Source organism: Ambystoma mexicanum, chromosome 11 (assembly GCF_040938575.1).
Source record: "Ambystoma mexicanum isolate Mex_15411 chromosome 11, UKY_AmexF1_1, whole genome shotgun sequence".
In the NCBI taxonomy this organism is placed as follows: Eukaryota; Metazoa; Chordata; class Amphibia; order Caudata; family Ambystomatidae; genus Ambystoma; species Ambystoma mexicanum.
In genome coordinates this window covers 1,199,970,727-1,199,991,540 of record NC_090934.1, presented here as the reverse complement: position 1 = coordinate 1,199,991,540, position 20,814 = coordinate 1,199,970,727, and the positions used below count along the sequence as shown (strand labels likewise).

The 20,814-nt window shown below is 44.9% G+C and overlaps 1 protein-coding gene across 2 annotated transcripts in view; it reads left to right on the top strand.

Annotated features, from left to right (window-relative positions):
- PTPN9 (protein tyrosine phosphatase non-receptor type 9) overlaps positions 1-20,814 on the top strand; it is an 808,671-nt gene that overhangs the window by 130,391 nt on the left and 657,466 nt on the right. The window contains exon 2 of one of the 2 annotated variants that reach the window (XM_069624559.1): positions 16,122-16,272. The exons of the other annotated variant lie outside the window; for it this stretch is intronic. The gene's annotated coding sequence lies outside the window, so the exon portion shown is untranslated. The remainder of the gene's footprint in view (positions 1-16,121; positions 16,273-20,814) is intronic. 2 annotated transcript variants of the gene reach the window in all.

The following is a 20,814-nucleotide window of genomic DNA, read 5'->3' as shown; positions in this document are numbered from 1 at the left end:
CTCTTCCCAGTGCTTGGGCGCAGCACCCAAGGGCGCAGCGGACAGGGTTATTACATCACACAAACACACAATCCAGTGAAAAGTATGACATCCTATTATACTTAAAAAGATTGGCAAATGTTTTCAAGCAATGCATGACAGGTTTTCAGCTAGAGTTCGGGCACTGCCTGTGCAGCGAGACAGGCCAAAGTGGTTTGCGATGGCGGGCGAGGAATATGATCTCTTAGAGAGAGAATTTACACAGTTGGTGAGCAAAAGCGCGATAGAAAGCAGTACTGTGACAACGATCTTCATAAGCAACATGTTCCTAGTGCACAGGAAGGAGAAAGTAAGGCCAGTGATAAACTTGAAAGAACTCAGTGGGTGGTTGGTTTACAGTCCCTTCAAGATGGAAGGAGTGCACCTCCTCCGAGACATCCTACGAAAAGGGAACTAGTTGGTGAGGTTGGACCTGAAAAACGCCTACCTACCTGACAATCCCGGTTGCCAGAGAGCACTGCAAGTATCTGGGTTGTCTAAGGAAATACCAGATATGGCAATTCAAATGCTTTTCGTTCAGGCTTGCCTTAGCGCCTTGGGCCTTCATGAAAGTCATGAGGCCTGTAGCGGTGGACAGGAGAGAAAGAGGTATCCACCTTAGACAACATTCTCATGCTGGCGGACGACAGACGTGTTCTCGTTGAGCAGATGCAGTGGGCGCCCCAGCTTCTCAGTCCTAGGTTTCCTAATACATCAGGAGAAATTGGAGCCGATACCCAGACAACGCCTAGAGTTTCTGGGGTTTGTGGTAAACACGGTAACACTAGAGCTGCCAGGTCCCAAGATGAGAGCAATAAAGAAGGAGCTGAGAGCAGTGTTCGCAAAAGGCATAATCTCTTTGGGCCCTAGCAAGAAATGTCTGGCTTCTAGCAGCCTTCATCCAAGCCATCTTTCCTGTGCCTCTCCCATTACAGAGCCCTGCAGAGGCTGCAGCTCTGGCACCAAGAAGGTGGTCCGTGATATCATCAGCTAGTACCCCTAGATCAAGAAGGGAAGTCCGAGCTGGAATGCTGACTCCAGAACATGGACACCTGGAATGGACGAGCCATCTTCGGAGACGTTCCAGAGCTCTTATTAGTGTCCAACGCCAGCTGAGGATGCCGGGGGGCGAGGAGCGGAAACGAGGAGACAGGCGGCAGATGGCCTCAGGAGGAGCTAGCCCTCCACATCAGTTGCTAAGAGCTGCTTGCAGGCTCTTTTGTGATGCAAGCCTTTGCTAAGGATATGGCAGAGTGTTGTATTCTGTTCTGGATTGCAACATCTCGGCAGTCTGATAAAACAACCACCTATGGAGGTACTCTGTTGCCTATGCTAGTGGAACTGACCAAAGACTTCTGGCATTATTGCCTCGATCGGTGGATCTCCATGACAGCTGTATAACTTCTGGGTGTGCAGAGCGTAGTAGCGGATTGGAACTCCCGCTGCTGGCAGGACTCCAGCGACTGGATGCTGCACAGGAAAGTGTTTGCGCAGATTGCGGCCCTCTGGGGACCACTAGACACTGACCTATTTGCGTCCAGGTTGAACAGACAGTTACCAAGATTTTTTAGCTGGAGCCTGGATCCGGAGGCACAAGGGGCAGATGCTTTTCTGCAAGCGTGGTCGGGCACAGTACACTACGCCTCCCCCTCCTTCGTGAAGTTGGCGAGAAAGTTAGCGAAGGTCAGGAGGGAAAGGGCAGAAATGGTCATAATAGCCCCGAACTGGAAGTCGCAAGCGTGGTTTCCAGTTCTGATAGAACATTCTACGGATTTCCCACAAGTGCTTCCCCTCAGGGAGGATCTCCGGACAGACGGGTCTGGGAACTATCATCCTTTGACGAGGACAGGCCAAATACCGCTACTCGCGTGCAGGGTATTGGAAGCAGATGGAGTTTGCCAAGCATTTTGGGGCCAGCTGCAGAATTTATTTAACAATCCGGGGCACCTATACGCTCAAAAGATACAGGGTGACTTGGAGGAGATGGTGCCTATGGTGCAGCCAGTGCAACGTTCATCCTGTTTCTGCCACTCGAGTGCAGGTACTCAATTTCTTAGAGTCCATAGTCTGAGAGGGGAAAGCATTTCGGACTGTAGGAGTTTATAGGTTAGCGATCTCAGCCAGGCATAATCCGTTTGACAGAGCCCCAATAGGTGAACATCCCGCAGTAGTCGGACTGATGAGGCGTCCAGGTTAGCTCGCCCCCCATTCCTAAGTATGCCCAATTATAGGACGTCGCTGCAGTCTTGCGGCTGTTCCTGAACTGGCCATGTAATAAGGATTTATCTGACCAGCATCTGTTGGGGAAGTTAGCAATGCTGCTGTGTTTGGTGTTAAATGTAAAAGCCCTTGAAGTAGACCGAAAATCCTTCGGGCTGGATGGAGTGACTTTCTCCATTTCCAAAAGGACTGTGTGCCACGTGACAGTTATCTCGTATCCCTATTTTCTGGAACAGCCCCAGCTATTCGTGGAAAACTGTATTGAAGAATATGAATTTAGGACGGACTAGGTGAGTCTGTGAGGTGTGTCTCAACTGCTGAACATGCGCAGACAACCGTTTAAGGCGGCAGCGGCCATTGCCCGTTGGGTGCGAGAAATCATGTCCTTAGCTGGCGAGGATGTAGCACGATTTGGGATGAATTCTATTAGACGGGCCATGGTTTCTAAAGCTTTCACAGCCGGAGCAAGTCTTCAAGACTCATGAAGGCAACGGATTGGTCCAGCAACACCACGTTTAAAACCTTCTACTTTAAACTGATAGCGAGTGTAGCAGAGGCAGTAGAAGATGGCTTTGAACAAGCACAAGGCTTGCCTCCAGTCTTGACATAGACTGAAGATTACCCCTGCTGTAGCGCAATGAGTCTTGAATCTATTAAAGACACGAGGCGAGCATTATCCCACACAGTGACGCAGTGCATTGATGATCGGTTCATGATGATGTATGCAATTTTTATTTGGTGCGTTGTTGTATGACCCTCCCTAGTGCATGTCTTCTCTGACAGGTGATGGCCAGAAGACTGGCTGAGAGTTTAGAAGCTGAGATAACGCGAGTCCGCAGTCAGAGTTGCCAAGGTTGGCCACAAGAGGACCCCATGTGCAAGAGTACCAGTTTGACTTCTTTCGTTTTCCATTCGGGATGTGTTCGTTGTGGATCCTGATGTCAGTTGGAAGGCATCAAAAGAAGAGGAAAGGAACTGGGCAAGAAGTGGCTCATTGTATAGGATATGGACATGGGACTACCAGCGACTCATGGGTTCATGGGAAATGACGTTTTTGGAATGTTTTCTGTTTTTTGAAGTTGGAAAAAAGTGTATATATAATATATATGAAAATATATATATGAAAGGAATGTGGAGGTTTAAATTTGCTGAAGACTAGAAATAAAAGAAGATGAAGCATAATGCTTTCCTTCGTGTCTTTAATAGAATCAAGACTCCCTGCGCTACAGCAGGGGTAATCTTAATTCTTTGGAGTGATTTCTACCCGCTCGGTGCTCCATTTTTCCCGGCCCTTGATAAGTGTCCAACCACCCACACTGTTCTCTGAGCCTTCTTTAGATGTCCTGTGGGTGGGTGGCCCGCAGAATGGGACTTTAGAGCATAAGAGATTGGCTGTAACATCTTCCGTAGCCTGATGTATCTTTTGTAGCATCCAGAAGTCAGCCTCCCAATCTCTAGATCCCAGCAGGATCTAAGCCTTCACATGCCGCTGACATGGCTGCTCCTATTCTGAAGCAGTGTGTTCCAAAATCATCAGTATCCAAGCCAGTCTCCTTAAGTGCCATTCTCATGAGTCCTTGAAACTGAAAGCGGCTCAGTGCTGTGCCTTCTTGGTGTATAAGCAACAGAGCCTCCCACCTGCTCTTGAGCCTATTTGCTAAGTGATCAGAGAGTTTGATGGCTGCCCATGATACAGTTTAGGGTTATTGCTCTGCCCTTACCCATCTGATCTGTATTTGACCTGCATATGGGGAGCTGCACCCTTGCTCCTGATAATAGGGCATCTAGTCTCATTAATAAACCTATCCCACCACCTTCCATGTTGCAGGGAACTATCTCACTGACTCTTAGCGCCCTAAAGAATGCAAACCTGAAAGCTGTTTTGAACAGACTGACTGCAATTTGATCTCCACATACACTCTCGTGTGATTAGAACATTGCTCTGAGCTTGCCAGTGTCGATCGGGGGATTTGCGTCCTCCTTCTGCCCCTCCTGTTTAGCCCAGCCTCTCATGGCCATACCTATGTAATGCTCCTAAGTAGGATCCTCACTCCCTGCTAGCTTATGGTAGTGTGATGGGGCAGCTAGGTGGGTAGCAGTCCAATCCCTGGTTCTCTTGTTGGTGAAAGCCCAGCCTATGAACGCTCTTACTGGTTGACCCACCTGCCGGCCTTCTAAGCCTCTTATGAAGCGCCTATTACCCAACAGTCTTTGTACCTCTTTGCCGTACTGGATGTTAAGGTTGTGCTGATGAGGGCACTTGAATATGCTGAACTACATTCCATAGGTCTTGCTGGAAGGGGGTCATCTATTTTCTGGCTTCGGGCATTAGCTCCCTGAACCTTGTCCACTGCAAAAGAGGGTGCATCAGCTACGCTGTTCTTTAAAATGTGCCTTACCCTCACTTTGCCTTGATTCTAAGCAGCATTGCTGTTAACAGCCTGAGTATTCGAAGCACTCTTGGGCAGTTTGCGTGTTACCTGTTTAACATCTGCACTACTGCTAAGTTGTCAGACCACAAAATTATCTGTTTTTCTTGCTTTTCCTCCCATCCGCAGAATGCCACGGCAATGGGAAACGGCTCCAGTAATGTGATATTGGCTGTGAGCCCCTAGTTGTGCCACCCTTTGGGCCATGGATGTGTGCACCAATCCCTCTCAAGTCGTGCACCGACCCCCGACCTGTTGGATGCATCTGTGTATAGCCTTATACTCCAGCTGGTTGTCCAGGGTTCTCTCCACATGACGATCCTATTAATTCTGTCAAGAAAATTGCCCCACGTCCTCAGGTCTGCTTTTACTGCGGCGTCCAGGTGCACGTGATGTGCAGTATGTTTCAACACCACTGTCTTCATTGCAAGTCTCCTTGTGAAAACCCTACCTTCAGGAATGAGTTTGCCTGCAAAAATAAGCTTACCAGCCAGCGCCAGGATTTACCTAAGAGTTGCTTTGTCCTTTCCCAACATCTCTATTATTGCTATTTTGAGGGCAGTAAGTTTATCTTCTGGCAGCCTAGTTATCCCTTCAACTGAGTCAATCTCTTCTCCCAGATATGTTAGCCTTGTTAGCAGGCTGCCTGTTTTGTCTTGTGATAATTTGCTAAGGGGACCCCCGCTCCTCTGCAAGCTGCACAAATTCCTCTAGCATTACCTTACACTCGTCGGTCATTTTTTTGCAGATGAATAAGAAATCCTCTAGATAATGTATGGCTTGTCCTGCTGACGCCCTCTGTTTTACTGCCCGTTCCAAGAACTTGCTGACATTTTTTTTAAAAGTGCACAGGTCACAGTACAACCCATGGGGAGGGCATTTGTCGTAATAGTATTTTTCTTTGAATTTAAGACCCAGTAGTTGAAAACTGTTTGGCTCAACAGGAAGCAGCCTGAATGCTGTCAGTCTTTGCTAAAATGGCCCCTTTTCCATCCAACCTCACCATATCTACCGCTTCATCAAACAATGTGTAATTCCCTGACACTCCTCTAGGCTGAGCCAATAGTTCATTGATTCGCTCGCTGGGAAAGACAAATGGTTTGAGATGAAATTGACCATGCTCCTTTTTGGGGAACAACCCCCATCGCAGATATGATGAGGTTAGCTAGAGGAGGGTCATCAAATGGTCCCGCTAGCCTACCAAGTCTCAATTCTTTCATAATCCTTTGTCTAACCACCTGTCGTAAGTTTGCTGACTTGAGGTTGTCTGCTTCCCTGCCCATGATGGAGCCTCGATATGGTATGCAGAAACCCTGTGAAAAACGTTCCCAAATGATTTTGGCGTTGTCCTTGTCATGGCAGTTTAGTAATGGGAGTAGTCTCTTGATTTTGATTGGTGATGGGGTAATTTAGTTTGGACTGTTTTGTTATGGATGTTGTGAGGCTTTCTTGCTCCTGAGCACTGGCCTTTTCCTTTTGCAGTTGCATGCTGTTGTGCTATGACCCTCCCCCTCACATTTGCTACAGGCGTGTTTGTATCTGCATGTCTTGCCAAATGGGTAGGATCCATGCTCAAACTTCCAGCATGTGGTCTGTTCCCAAGGTGTTTGACTTGCTCAGTTAGTCCAGAGGGACTGCCCTAAAAGGAACCCCTCCTCCTGTTTTAAGGCCATGGTCTATCTTTTGGGTCGCTCAGGGGGTGTTTTCTAATTGAATTATTTGGCTTTGATCATTTTCTGTATATATCGTGTCAGTTCAACCTCATCCCAGGCCATTGACGGCCATATCTGTATCTCTAGCCGAAACCCTGTATCGTATTTTAGCCATGCTTCTCCCCCCTAGGTCAAGTAGGTGTTGTTTGCTCTGCTCGTAGGCTCACATCGCACCTATTTCCCCAGGGTACATCTCTATCATTATTGGTGCCAGCATTCTAAACCCTGCTAACCAGTTAGCAATAGTTTTTTTCCCTTCTCACTCTCATTCGCTCCCTCCTTTCCTCTTCGTTCTTGAATAATTGCATAATTTCAAGCAAATTCTGCCAGCCCTCGAGATAAGGTGCTTATAGGGCATTTTTACACACAGAAATCTTGTCAATATGGCCCTTTTAATTCTTCCTTGCGTGCCACTTAAAAAGGGTATTCATGGCAGCACTTCCATACATCATGGAGCCCACTGGTGACAGCCTGGCTAGCAGCAGCTTGCAAATCCACTCTTTACTTTAGTAATCGACACAGTTCCTTGAATGAAGCAACTGGGATGAGTCCTGGTCTGTTTACATTTTTCAAAACTCTCTTTTGTTAATGATTCTATCAAGATAATACTATGAGTAATGTAAAATGGAATTTGTGTTTGGTCACTTTAACTGCCTGCACTTTGTAGGTTAAAGTGTTATTAAAGCATCTTGAATCGTCATGAACATGCTTTTCACTTTGCTTTAGGACGCGGGTAGTATTGTGTAAAATTAAAATGGTCTTAAACAAGGGCTGCCTTTCTGCTTCATTGGCTTTAATGGAGGCAGCGCAGTTTCTGCAGCATGGGCATTAGTTTTCTTTTTATTACAGAAGCACACCATTTGCATAGCTAGGCATGTGGGCTGAACTTCCTTTCTGACCACCCATCGCAAGCAGGTATAATGGATACAGGTAGAAGCAGTGCTGTATATTTTTTCACTGGCACAGATTGTACCTGTACCTCAACAGGACTGCTATATATTCAGGCAAAGTAGCCTAATTTATGAACAGAGCTGCTATACCATACACATGGCATGGCACAATGCCAAATATTCACAGCAGGGCTGATAGCAGCCCTACTAAGAAATGAGGGCATGATGCAATGTTTTGGGACAGTACCTGCGTTTCTTAACAGAGCTGCTGTTTAGAAAGCACAAACCTTATTTGGCATTTTTTGCAGCGATTTTAAGTACAGAGCAAGAAGTGTGTCTGAACTCTTCCCACCAACCTCCGATAGTGCGAGAAGATGGCATTGCTGTCATATACTTCAATCCCTTCTACTCGGTCTTGCGTTTTTCAAAACCTCTGCTTCTCCCATGTCTGATTACTGAGTCCCACTGCCAAAAATCTAGCACATTTCAAAGCCTCTTTATGAATCTCCTGCCTAACGTAGGATAGTCCAAACAGGGTTAGAACTTTTGACAAGCCATTTATGTCGGGCAAGCCTCACATTGAACTGCCGCTGCCCTAACACTATGTGCCTTTCGGTGTCAACAGCCTGTTGGGAAAGGCAGCTCAGTGGGTCAACCCTGCTGCAGAGATTGTGTAACCTATTCGTTCAAATCCTGTTAATAGGTTAGTTAATGAGTCGGCATTAGAGATATGCATTTAAGATGCAGGTAACATTCAATTGTAACACAGTTGACTTAATTTGCGACTTTTCAAAAGGACTACTAAATTTTCAGTGATTCAGAACAAACACATTTCATCCGGAATGCTCTACTTGTAATGGCTCATAACACAGAACTCATCAGGGCTGCTATACCTGTGAAAGCTCAGAACACACAGCTCTTCAGGGCTGCTATACTTGTAATGGCTCAGAACACACAAATCACCAAGGCTGCTATACCTGCGATTGCTCAGAACAGACACATCTCATTTGTGTTGCTACATTTATAATGGCTCAGAAGAAGCACATCCCATGAGGACTGCTATGTGTGTGTGTAATGGTTCTGAACACACATCTCATCAGGGCTGCCATACCTGTGGTGTTTCAGAAGACACACCTCATTGAGGCTGCTATACTGGCTCGGAACATATATCTCATATGGGCTCTTGTACTTGTAATCGCATACAGTGTTGGTAAAGCATCTGCATGCAAGCAAGTGCTGCATCTGGTCAGACACATCTCTAACTCTATAATTCCCAGCCTAATGGCCAAAAGAAGGTGTGTACACATCTAAAAAGGAGCACCCAATGGTAAATCTTCACTAGATGTTTAAATGGAGATGGCATTTTCAGATTTTTGGACATTTATTGGTGCTATGTTCAAAGACAAACTGAAAAACAGGAGAGGAGAGCAACTTTGAACTTAAGCAATGCAGAACAACAAAGGTGTGGTGAGGGGGCGGGTGAAGGCACAGACAACATACTAGACAATCCAAAACAGGAATTCGAGCAACAGGAAGAGAGAGCAATGAGCTACATGATAGGGCAACAAAGAAAGTGAAACCGAGTTAATAGGACAAACGCACAATAGGAGTGAGGGATAGAAGCAGAGCAAAAGAGACATTTGGAGACAGTAAAATAAAACACAGATCAACAGCAAGTGGGGAGAGATGGAAATTGAAAAGCAAGACTAGAGAAGGGCAGGCCAATAAGATAAGTGTCAGTGCAAGAAAGATAATCCTAAGGAGTAGCAACTACAACCGAGAAAATGAAAAAACAGATATTGCTAGAGTAATTACGAGAGAGTAAGGGGGATTTTATCAACTGATATAGCGAGATATAGGAGGGAAAAAGCAACAATAGAAGGCAGAGATTGGAGAGGCAGAGTGACAGAGAAACAGACAGCAAAATGTGGCACCGCAACACTTGAGGCAGAGCATCAGAAAGTGAGAGACTGGGGGAAAAACAAAGTAGCCAAGGAAGGAGAGATGCAGAACAAACATGAAGTTGCTGTACAGCAGGTAAAGTGATGCTGGTTGAGTGAGGGACTTGATTTATGAATCACCTTCTACAACTAGATGGCATCTGTAGTAACTCTTAATACAGTTTGTTCCTAAGTATCATGAAGATGAAACTGGGTAGTATGCATCTACAAGGTTCTTGTGTGGGGCAAATGTTTTCCACAGGTGCAATACATTATTTCAAACCACTTGAAATGCAGCGGTTTTGTCACTCATGTTTTTGAACAAAGTTTTAATTTTGCGCACACATTAGATAGTGGTCAGACACTTTTTACTCTCTTGAAAAGTAGAAAAATCATTTTTACTCTCTTGAAATTGGATTTACTCTCTAATACAAAAAGATTGGGAGTAAAATACCCACTCCAAAATCCTATCTGGAGCACTGCTTCCCGCTCTAGTTCCAATAATGTAATATGTCTATACAGTCTTTTTTTCATGATATTTTCTTAATATGCTGGGGTATATGCCATACCAAAGCATTCCCGTTAGACCTGACTGGTTTAAAACCCGGCGGGGCTCTCCCGTAAGCGCTACATGCACACCCCCAGACACTCCCCTCTCTCCACCCTCACACGGTTCTCCCTGCTGTGCTAGCTGCGTGGGTTGTGTGCCTGCCTGCACCGTTGTATTAATCAACTCGCCCCCTGTAGAACTGCTCTCTCCCCAAGTTTACGCTGTTGTTACATGCATTGAAATTCCCATATAACAGCTGCTGCCCTTTGCTACCCTCACCCCACACCTGTAGGCATTGTATAAAAACACCTTTCATCTGGTCCACAGTGACCGTCCCTTGGAGCCCATCTGCCGCCATCTTGGCCTCAAGCGTTGGGGCTCCTTTCTGCATGGCAGGTAAAAGGAAGGCATGGTATCAAACAGTAAGACAGACACAAGTGATCGCAGTTCAAGGGTGTTTATTGATCTTCAACTGGGTTTGAAAAACAACCCTCTAATCCTAAATCTAAAGATGGGAGCATGCCACGACCATCAGATAATAACGCATCCCTAGTGGTGTCTTGACAAAATAAAAGGGCCTATACTAATAAACGTATTGCCAATCCTTACTTGTAAATACAAATAGTGCGGGAAACAATGTTATGCAAAAAGAAAAGTGTTCAAGAAATGTTATGTCAGGATATTCAAGCCGTTGGCTTCCCTTCCCCACATTTTCAGCACAGGACAAGGCGGCACAGTCCAGCTTACCACAGACTCTCGTGTACAACTTCTTGGGTGATTTTCGATTCACCCCGGCTCCCCCTCTGCCGGGCTCAGGCCCACTTTAACACCAAATCTTCAATTGGTCTTCCTCTGCCGGGCTCGGACCAGACTCCTGTACCTTTCCAAACTTTCCCTATTTCATAAAAATTGAAGACTTTTGACGGTGCACAGGATTTTGCTTGACCCGTTGCAGGACCACTTCCATTTCCATTTATTTGTTCACTTTCAAATGGTCTCCCTCTGCCAGGCTTGGATCAAATGTATCTACTTTCAGTACTCCTCAGCTGGATACCTTACAGAGACTTTCGATTGAGCATCCATGCGATGCCGGACCACTCTGTCAAAGGTATTGTAGCTTGCTTTAAAGTTCAATCACTCATCAGCAGTTTAACTTCACTCACGTCTCTTATCACACGCATTTTAATAATGTTTGTTCCAGGTCTCGCCATACTATGTTGCAGCTTGCAACCTTGACCGAATATAAGGTCAGACTTTAGCCGGGCACAGGAGACCTAAATTCACCGTCTCCTCTTCTTACTCTCTCAAAGCGTGTTCTTCATTCTCAATGACATGGGACACCTTGTTTTGTAAGCTGTTGATCATATGCACAAATGACTAACCTACGTCGCATGTCATTGAGTACAGTTTTTCTACAGTGAATTTTCAACTATGTATGTTATTTCATGAATGGACATCATGGATTGTTATGCAAAGAAACAACTTGAAATTTATGCACAAAAAAGTTTAAAAAAAGCTTATAATAGAAAGCTAAATGAAAAATTAAAATTTCGTTTTATATTTTTTTTGAGTCATGTGTTTAGCATCAGCAAGCATGTTGCTTTTCTCAATGGTTGCCCAGAATGACATGTGCTCCCATTAGGGTCTAAAAAAACCAGTGTACACTGAACTTCCTCCGTACACCTCTCAGATTTATAGAGGGTAGGACAAGCCCCTTGTTATAGCAGCTTGCAACCTTGGCTTCAACACAGACCGGTCCTGTAGCGGTCTCCCCAACTCACCAGCTGCGCTGATTTCACGGACGCTGCTTTGTTCTTCGAGCCAAGGACAGTACCACGGTGGCTGGTGATTCTCCCCGCCTTGAATGACGCGCGAGAGTCCCGGGTATCTCCGACACACAATGCAGGATTCTTCAGCCTGGTCTTATTCTTGCCAATCACAAGGACTTGTGAAACCAACGGTTACTTGTGGAAAGTCAAGGGCACTTCCCTCCTTGCAATCCCTTTGTGTTTCGACATCTTTCTTCTCTCTTTAAACTGCCATCTGGCAACTACTGTTTACTCGTGTGTTTTGCATTGCTCAGAGTGTGCTCTCATGTTCCGCCTTTTATCCGTGTGGGGAAGTGTAATGGAAGTCAGGTGTGAGTGATAGTCGATAATTGCCTGATCTTGTCTGACCATAGTATTGGGACATGTCAGGTACACAGCTCGGGTGTTAGTCTGTTTTCCCTTAGAGCGGGCTGTCGGTGAAAAAGTGCTTTTGTTGTACAAGAGGGCATGGGGGTGTAGAGTTCCTAAATATCCTACCAGGTAGGGTGGGGTAAAGTTGTTACAAGGAATGGGATACCGCTTCTCAACACCCTTTGTCCCACTCCGCCAATACCCCTCACCCAGGTGATCCTCCCACACTGGTCCACCCCCAGGAACTGGATCCAAAAGTGATGGCCATGTCCTGGCCACCTGGATGACAGATCCATGGGGACTAGTGGGTGAGACACCTTCTGGTTTCTAACACAGGGGATTGTCTCTTGCGAGGGCTGCTGAAATGGCTCCAGGCCCCTTCAGTCCTCCCTTTCCTTTGCACGTGTTTTCGTCTGTACCTTATCTCCTTTCTTCTTCAGTTGTATTGTCTCATTGCCAAGACTTTTACCATCATAGTCTTTCCTCTTCACCCAATATGATCTGCTCTTCCCACGCTTGTTCCTTAGTTGATGCTGGAAACAGCAATGGGGATTGTGGATTGATCCGCGATGGCCTTGCTCTCTTGCTCCACCTCAGCTGCTACCTTGGTGAGCCATTCTGTGCCATGCCGTGTTGTTGCAGCTCTCGCCATCCTGCTCTAGCTGCATGTTTGCATCATCCGTGGCTGTACAGAGTTCTGTTCCATTTTAGCTGATGTATCCTTCAATATTCTCCACCTTCTCTTCCTGTTGCGTGCTAGTAATGCTACCCACCAATATTAGCGTTTTCTCAGGCTGGAAGAGAAGTAGTCTAGGGGCTGGTGTCCCCTGCACACTCGGGTGTCTTTCTCACAGTGCTTTGGCGGTCAGCCGAATGCTGAGCCTTATAGTCCACGCTCCCTGGCCCAATCTCCCCCCCTCTCTCCTTGCTTGACCGCGTGAGGCAACCTGTTTTCACTATACTACTAGTGGCCCCCAGCACCGCCATGCCAGTTGGCTGTGTGCAACACCTTCTTTTTCGGCATTTAGCGCCTGACTGCAATCGACCCCTATCTGCTTACTTCACAGGGGTGAGGCAACCTGTTCCCACTTAGTTGATGGTGGCCCAGCCCCGAACAAAGCTGTTGCTTGTGTGTGATTACCTCTTTATCGCTGCTTCACGCTAAGCTGGTATTGGGGTGCATACGCTGGCAAGCTGGGCTGGCGAGTACTGCTTGCTACCTCAGTGCTCCTCTCTCGCTGCTCTGCCTGGATACTACAGGGGCGAGATGTAGACATCTGTTGTCACGCCAATGCGTATGTGGTTTGTGTTGCTGAACTCTTGGATGCCAGGATCTGCTCCCTCTTTCCCCACGCGCTACTCCTAAATTGTTAAGGCCACCCGCTTTGCCCAACCTGGTTAGAAAGGGAATGCTTATTCGTCGTTCCTCTTGCCACTCGCTTAGCCACTACCAGGCGCTGCAGGGGAGTTAGCTGCAATACCAAACTCCTTCCTTGTTTGCTGTGTCCCCAGAGCCACAACTCTCCTTGTCTGCTGCCACCTCACCCAGGATGTGCGGCTCTTAGTACCTGCAGCCCAGCTTATTTAACTTCTGCTCAGCAGGCTTCTCATTGGTTGCTTTCCCCTGGATTCACCCAATTCAAATAATGCTGTCTAATCACGGCACCCACTGGTGGGTTCCTCTACGATGCTCCTTTGTTTCTTTGGTGCCATTTGGCCACCTTTTCGTGTGCCTTAACCTTGCCTCACAACCAACATACAGGTTTTTGGCCAAAGTTAAGCTTGCAGCCTTCGTCTCACACGTTGTCCACCGCAATGTCCCCCAACAATTCAACATCCTATACCAAAAGACCATCAGATTGGTAGTGTTTTCCGCAAGGGAATACTCAAATTATCAACAGCGGGATAGAATGCAAACTGTGATATTTCGCCAGAACAATTCAGATTTCATCTAAAATGTTTTAAGGCGTTTTAAATCTAAATTCTTTGTTTAGCCCTGTGCAGACCAAATGGGTGCTCAGAAGCATTAATTGCTTGGCCTTCAACTCATTTCTTAACTACTTAAAAATGCACAGACACACACATGCATACACCTAAATCTACATACCAACCTAGAGTCACATAATGCTTAAAGACCACTCAACTCTGAGACCGTTCAAGGGTTTTTTATTGATTCCTTTTTCTAGAGATGGCATCTCTAACCCAGGCATCGCTAGTCCCTGGGTTAGTATATTTAGAATATCGACCCCTACTATCTAGTCTCAATATTTCCAGTAGGGAGAACCTAAAGACACTTGCCTTCTCGTTCTAGGCTCCTCTGGCACTTTCTAAACTAGCCCTACACTACACATGTTGTTAGCACCTACAAGAGATTTTGGTGGATGTGCCTTCGAGACACTCTACCCGGCTGTCTTTCTCTTGCAACCTGATTTTATTCCCCCTGTCTCTGTATGCTATTCCCTTCTCTGCTCTCCTGTGTTCAACTCCACCCACCCACCTCCCTCCTCTCCTTCTACTCCTTTCTTCTTCCTCTGTCCCTGTCTCACTCCTACTACGCTCCTCCATCCTTTGATGTTATAACTCTCTGCTCCACACTACTGCTTTTTCCTCCACATCACTGCTGCCTTTTCTTTGCTACTACTCATCCCACCTTCTACTCAGCCACTCCCCTTTCTCCTTCTCAAGCTCTTCCACTCACTCGTTACACTCCCTCTAACACTCATTTCCCCAACTTGCATGCACACTCACCACATAATATCGCTTGTTCTCACCATCCAGTACCTCACCCTTTCTTAAATTTTTCCTCCACGCTCCAGTCCACTGTCTTTCTTCCACCTTCTGATCTCATGGTCTGCAATCTTCTCCTCTTCTTAGCTCACCCAAACAACTTGCAGTTTCCTGTTGTCCCTCATATCTCCCCTCGCCTTCTCCCATTGAGTCACTGGCCCTGACTGATCTGGCCCAGTCTTCGCTATCCGGGCCTGTTAAAAGTATTGGGCTAAGCCCCACCCCTTTTCTCTGTGCGGGACTGCTGTGGGGTAGCAATGGCGGCTCACGTTTGTGTGAGAGGGGCCTTGGCATGGCTTCCCCGAAGGTAAGAAAAGTCGTGTTATGTGGTTGCTGCTTTGATATTTGTGCATTTTTTCAAAACACCGGACTTAGGACTTTGTAATTCCATTATTTTTATATTTTCCCCTTTTTTTGTCATTGTTTTTGTACTTTCTCCTTTTGCATAACACTTCATTGACTTTTCTTTATACTCCTATCCATTACACTTTGAACTGCTCCAAGATGGAGGCCTACTTTTCACTATAGGCCTTGTGCCCTCATCGATTTCTACCAAACATTTACATCACTTTACAAACATGGCACCCTGCTGTTTTAGCTTTGAGCATCTCCATAGCAACAATCGCGTTGTGATCCTACAGACGACTCCTGAACTGCAAACAACTCTTGTTCTCTCCATTAGGATTCCACAAGGTACGTGACATCCTAGCGTTTCGGCCCGTATACATGAGCTGATTCACATCCACACATTGTAATATCAGCATAACCTCTTTTGTATTATACAGCTCACATCTTGTACTTAATCACGGCAAACACTGAATATACGCATGCACCTCGCGTCTACGTTTCCAAGGCGACCCGTTCAGAGACCATTGCTGTTTTGCTACAGTTAATCATTACAAGGTACTTTTCCCATAGATTATGATATTGCATCGTAGGTCTATGCCTGTCCAGTTTTGTCATTTCATGACATGCTGTATGCACTGTGTTTACATTGTATTAAATACGCTTATGTGTTTGCTTACTTTCGCTAGATTAGCGCCCAGTCTTCGGGTACTAACACCGTGTTTAGACAACACGCGATACTTTATAAGAACAGAAGAAAAGCTCTAGTTCTCACGGTCAAAAGCTTCATGAGAAGGTATTTAGCGCCAGATTATATCTTCTTGCCATTATGGGTATTAGTAAAACTTATTCTTTTCTATAACCATATAACATCATGGGGAAATATACAATTAGGTTTTATTTCACGAGCAATATTAACAAAGCATTCATTATAATAGCGCCCTGATTATGGACTATTTTTTCCCTTTTTTTGATGTCCACTACACGGGGGATATAGATAAAAATAAGATTAGAATAAGATTCCATTTATAATTTGCATACCTCTTTCAGATATTCCACCATGGTATGACCTCCACAGAAGATAACAAGACTCTCACCCAGCAGGACCATTTCATCCTCAATGGCTACTGATTCTGAAATTTAATCTTCACGTTCCGAAGTTTGTCACGTGTTTAGTCATAGAAGATTTCGCCGTTTATCGGTGAGTTATGTTGCGTTTTTACCGCGAAGTTTAAGGCACCATCTTCAGATTTTTAAGTACCTGTTATGTTACCTCTCATGGGTGTATTAAGATTTTACATATACATTTATCACTTATTATAATAGCTACTTGCCGATAACTACCCGGTTGAGGTGCATTTTCTATCCCCGAGTACCGGTGTCCCTCTAATAATTATAGCTTGGCCCTAATACAAGGTACCTCTATTAAATACCTGATTATATTGGGAATCTACATAATTGATCCATGTTATTGCCATCCATCCTGCCCTAATTCAGGCTCAATTGCCCTGTACCTGACCATTGTGTTTATAACTGTGTCTATAACAACCCTTTAGAAATATAAACTTACTTTGTTTATTTTGTACCTTTTTTTCCAACCATGAGTCCAATCAGGCCCTTTTGAAGAAAAGGGAATCCTCGAAACGTGTCGGCCACTCAAATAATTGGACACCAGTGTCTGTATTATGTGTTTTTCCTCATATCAAATTATATTGTATTATATGTAAAAAAATATTGGTTTTAAGTGAGAACACTTCTTTCATCACTTATTTTGGATACCTAATTACTGTTTAAACCATGTATGGCTTTTGAATATCTAAATATTTTTTGAACATCCACTGGATGTATATAGTAAGTGTGCAGGGGAAGGCAGGATCCCAAATTTGGGTCCTCTTACCTTTTTCTTGCTCGGGTAAAAGTACCTGTTGGTCTAGGTCTACTGCAGGGAATTTGCTGCTTGCACTGGGGAGCAGTGTGCAGCACCGGAGAAAGCCACGTAAGATCTCTGTTCCTTCTCTCACTGCCTCTCTATCTCTGTAAACCCTGTAGCTCTGCATGTGGAATGCAGATTGTTTGAGTATAGTAATTCAGTGGGTGGTCTCGTAGTAGTGCTGCTGCCTCAGTGGTGGTTCAAAGAAAGAAAGAAAACTTGGCCAGCACTTTCTTCCAGAGGTGTGGAGAGATGCAAGCTGGTACTTCACATATCCAAAAAGGCCCTTTGAGAGGGGACAGGAATTGGGGACCCTTCAACTGCAGCCGTCCCCCTCCAATCTGGATTGTACCGGCTCTGGCTTCTACCTTGGTAGGCCTCTGACCACAGGCTGAGGGGGGTGTGGGGTTTATATTCCCTTGTGACTGGATCCATTCTCTCTTCTTGCACATAGGAAGTGAAATGCTGTACCCTCCCCCTCCGCTCTATTTAATCTTGCTCTCTTTTCACAACCCTTCTTTTATTTCAAGTAGATCTTCTTTCCAACTAATTTTGGTTTCATTATTTACATACCCGTTTTTATGTACTTTTGTTTACTGCGTCTAATGCTCTAAAAATACAGTAAGAAATACCCGCCCCCTACCTACACACTTATGTTCGTGCACCTCCCTATGCGGGCAACCTCCCTGCCTTTGCCCCCTGCCCTACCTTTGGACCCTCCCCTTGCCCCGCCTCTCGCCCGCCATCTGCACACACATGCCTACCTGCTCCCCCTTAAAAGATCTGAGGCACCAACTATTCATTTACATGTTGAAATCGTCATGAGCCTGCCATGTCGTGTTACAGGAGTTCAGTAGCTTGGACAAAAACATTTAAACATTCTTAAGGCCTGGGTGGGTATCGTGTAATGAATGAGTTAAGTTATGTTTTTGCTTATTAATTGATTTAATAGGTTCGGTTAAAACGTATTTCAACGACTTAAAAGTCAGCAATAACATATGAAAACAGCGAACATTAATTTCCACATTAATTAATTGTAAATAAATTTGGCTACACATAAATGTGTTCCACTGTAGAGCATAGTAAAACGTTTCAAACATACATTTAAAAGGTAACACAGCAAACTGTTTTGACTCCTGCTGACGGTGACAAACGAAAGCCTGTTCAAGGGATGTTTTTTTGTAACAAGTGTTTTTGTATTGCTACATAGTATAAAGTTATATAATTATGTTGTGTGTGTGTGTGTTTGTGTGTGTGTGTATATATATATATATATCTCGCGACATAGCAAAGATAAAACAATTAAGTCTATAACATATTTCCCAAACTTTGATACAATTAGGCCTTGATACACACAGTGTTAAACCTCGAAAAAAGTAACAGGCTGACTGTAGAAATAAGAACAACATTTGTGTGTAGATTGTGTGGCGCTAGACCATTTGCTTGGTGTTACGTTTGGAAAGCAGTGGTCTGCGAGGCGCATTATGTACTTTGTTCCAAAGTGCTAGTGTGCATACCGTTCAGTCAGTTGTAATTTGGCCTTATGGATCTAGTTCATGGAAACAGGTCGCCAAGCAACCATTCATGCCAACCTAATGAATTTAGTTAAGAGAGTATTACGTTCAGTAAAGAAACCCAGTAAGCAACCAAGTTGGGAGAGTGGAACGGCTTCATGCACAGTTGCGGCAGGTGGACATTTTTAAAATATTGGGTTTAAATCGTGTTTTTTAAGCACACTTTCTGTAAAAATTGCGTAAAAGCTAGTTTTCCATCGATTTTGTAGGGTAACACATGAACAAATCCAACAGATGCAAGTTATCAATATTGCACAGGAGCACTTCTAGCTCATTTTCTTGTGCACACAATATACGAGCATAAAACATTCATGTTTTCTGTGCCTATACATGTCCAACGAGGCTGCATCAATGTATGCGAGTATTACCATATAAGAACATTCTCCTGCTGGCTTTACCAGTACCCAGTGCAATCGGACAGTAAGAAATGTAATATGCCCAGCCTGAACTCCCAAATGAAGGCCAGTATCATGTAGGAACGAATGCTCATAATGCTGCTTTCACCTTTGATGCTCAGTAAAACATGCCATGCCACAGTCAAGGAAAGTGTTCAGACTGGACTCACCAATGTGGACGAATACCACATAGCAACAATCATGATGCCATCTTCAGCCTTGATGCCCAATAAATATTGCCATGCCACTTGAGAGTGGTCTAGACTGGACCCAATGTAGACCGAATCACATTTTGTGACGCCTTTACCTCCGAGGCACGGTAAAACTTGCTATACAACATCAAACAAATAAAATTCCCAGACTGGACCTACAAATGTGGGCCAGTACCATGAGGATGTCCATATAAAAATGCTCCAACTCAGCAAAGAAATATGTCCAGACTGGACCCATCAATGGTGAATTCAGCATAATGAGAGTTTACAGATGTGTTACTAGCCCCTGTGCGCCAGTACCACGTAGGAACACTCATTGATGCCCAGTAAAGAAAATGCCATGCCACAGTAGAGCAAATAAGTCAGACTGTACCCACCAAAGGTGAAGGCAGCCTATTGAGATTTCCAACATGGTACTGGCCCACATTATGCAGCCTTAACTTTTGATGCAAAGTAAAAAATCACATGCCAGTAAAGCAAAATGGCTACACTGGACCCACCAATGTGTTCAAGTGAGAACTCTCAACATGCTTCCTTCCCCTTTGTTGCCCAGTAAAAAAAAATGCCATGCCACATAGAATATTTGTCAAAACTGGACACGCCAACTTGTGGGCACATTTTTGATAAATATTCACTAATACAATGAAAATGTCCTTCCCTGGCTTGTCTCGCCATCCTTCTTCCCCTCCCCCCCCCCAATAAGAAGCCAACTGCCCAGCTTGCACACACTCATCCATCAATTATCATTCAAAGTGCATTCTTCTTCATGCATTCACATTCACACCTATGCATCCGCATCCATCATTAGCTTTCATACAGCATTCATTCTTTATTCACTGATACTCCCATTCACCCTGCACCCATACAGCATTCATACACTCTACATAAACACATGCAGCCAAACTTACACTCTCATACTCACGCATCCACTTACAGATGCAAATTCTTGCATACATAAACACACACATACATTTTTATTATTTTCCTACTTGCTCTCCTGCTACGTGTTCTGGTTCTCTTGGCTTTGCGCTGCCTTGGCAAAACTGGCCTATGTTTGGTGGCAAGTCTGGATGTATTTTTTACTGTGGAATCTGGATTAATTTTTTTACTGTGCCATAGTAAAAAATATATCAAGGTTGGCCCACCAACGTAGGCCATTCTTGCCATTCAAGAACAAAATGAACACATATTAAAGCAACACATGAACCATGTTTGCTTTCATCTCGATGGCCATAAAAACATGCTATGTCATGCATTATTCCCTCTCCCCATCCCCAGTACGGGTTTGAAGAGGGTGTGTGCCATGTGCCAGGACATGGCATTGCAACTCCACCCCCCCCCACCCGCTAACATGCATGCATACACATTCATTAATTTCGCTCATTCATCCACTCATTTATACACCCATTCATTTCTCCATTCACTCGCACACATATAAAACACACTCTCTCATTCACTCGCCCACACTCGGAAACAAACACATGCATGCATGCATGCATTCGTACATTCATTATTAAAAATTAAAATATTCTCCTCACCTGTTGCCCTGATCCCAGTGCACTGTTCCATGGAAGCCCTCTGGTTCCCGCACAGCATTTACAGGAACCAGGGACTAGAGAGAGCTTCTTGGTT